Raw genomic sequence first — 1,882 nt, forward strand, 5'->3', positions numbered from 1 at the left:
CCCTCCTAGGTTTAGACTAACTTAAACTAAGCTTCATCCTCAAATCCCTCTTATTGGAGAAGGTCCACCTGCATGGAAATTTTTGTTAGGAAGCTTTCTCTTTTATGCAACTATCTCATCCTCTTTTTCAGGTGTAGAATAAAGCTTGATAGGTTCAGGTATAGGTGCTGCTACTGGTGGAGGCACTTGGATTTGGTTGCCAGACCTCAAGGTGATGGCACTCACATTTTTCGGATTTTGCACAGTTTATGAAGGCAATTTGTCAGAATTTTGGGACTAAGCTTGATTCATCTGAGTAGCCATCTGCCCCATCTAATTTGTCAGACTCTGAATGGAGGCTCTTGTCTCTTGCTGAAATTGCATATTCTGGATGGTCATTTGCCTCACTAACTCTTCTAAGGAAGGTTGAGGAGGAGCCTCAGTTGCTGGTTGTCTTTGTTGTGATTGCTGCTATTGTATTGGAGGAGGAACATATGGCTTGCTTGGACTAGCAGCATTCTGAAAAGGAGGGACAAGATGTTGTTGTTGTGGAGGACTTGTCCATCTTAGATTTGGATGATTCCTCCAACCTGGATTGTATCTATTGCTTGAAAGGTCATAATTATTCTGCTGTTGTTGGTTTTGCTGCTGAGGAGGTCTATTATAAATGTTTGCAGCATAAGCTTCAGGTTGCTCATTGACTCCAGATTGCTACAAAGAAGGACAAAGATCTGAATGGTGATCTGCAGAAGAACATAGACCACAGACTCTTGCAATAGGTGTAGATTTTTGATTCATGGCAAGCTGGGTTACTAGGTTGACCAAGGCATCAAGTTTTCCCTTGAGCTTTTTATTTTCAGTAGATGAAGATGAATCTGTGGCCACCTCATGGACTCCTCTAAGAACAATAGCATCATTTCTTGCACTGAATTGTTGGGAGTTGGAAGCCATCTTCTCAATCAAATTCCTAGCTTCAATAGAGGTCATATCACCAAGAGCTCCACCACTGGCAGCATCAATCATACTCCTCTCCATGTTGCTAAGTCCCTCATAGAAATATTGAAGAAGGAGTTGCTCAGAAATCTGGTGGTGAGGGCAGCTTGCACATAATTTCTTGAATCTTTCCCAGTATTCATACAAGCTTTCTCCACTAAGTTGCCTGATGCCTGAAATGTCTTTTCTGATGGCAATAGTCCTAGATGCAGGGAAGAATTTCTCCAAGAATGCCATCTTAAGGTGGTCCCAGCTGAAATAGACCTGGGAGCAAGGTAGTATAGCCAATCTTTTGCCACTCCCTCCAGAGAATGAGGAAAAGCCTTTAGAAAGATATGATCTTCTTGGACATCCGGGGGCTTCATGGTGGAACAAACAATATGGAACTCCTTAAGATGTTTATGAGGGTCTTCACCTGCAAGACCATGAAACTTGGGCAGCAAATGTATTAGTCCAGTCTTGAGAACATATGGAACACCCTCATCAGGATATTGAATGCACAAGCTTTCATAAGTGAAATCAGGTGCAGCCATCTCCCTAAGAGTCCTCTCACGAGGTGGAGGTTGAGCCATGTTCTCAGTATGAAAATTAGTAGTGGAATGCTCAAAATCAGAATATTCAAAATCACCCTCAACAGAATGCTCACAATGCACAGAATGACTAAGTTGCACACTATGCCTAACTAATCTACGAAAGGTTCTATCTATTTCAGGATCAAAGGGTTGTAAATCACCTGGATTGCCCCTAGTCATGCATTATATGCAGCAAATAATGTGTTTCTCAACAAGCACCTAACAAGGGGGTAAAACTACAACTATACTCAAACGATATCAAAATGACGTGAAACTTTGTGAGGAACACCCTAAAATCATGAAAAGATAGCACAAAAATTTTCAGACAAAAATTCAAA

The 1,882-nt window shown here is 41.4% G+C and overlaps 1 non-coding gene across 1 annotated transcript; it reads left to right on the forward strand.

Annotated features, from left to right (window-relative positions):
• The first annotated feature begins 1,060 nt into the window (after positions 1 to 1,060).
• On the forward strand, positions 1,061 to 1,167 carry LOC114380635. The gene has a single exon (XR_003659810.1). It is a non-coding gene; the product is annotated as a small nucleolar RNA R71 (small nucleolar RNA).
• The last annotated feature ends 715 nt before the right edge of the window (positions 1,168 to 1,882 follow it).

This window comes from Glycine soja, chromosome 12 (assembly GCF_004193775.1).
Source record: "Glycine soja cultivar W05 chromosome 12, ASM419377v2, whole genome shotgun sequence".
Lineage (NCBI taxonomy): Eukaryota > Viridiplantae > Streptophyta > Magnoliopsida > Fabales > Fabaceae > Glycine > Glycine soja.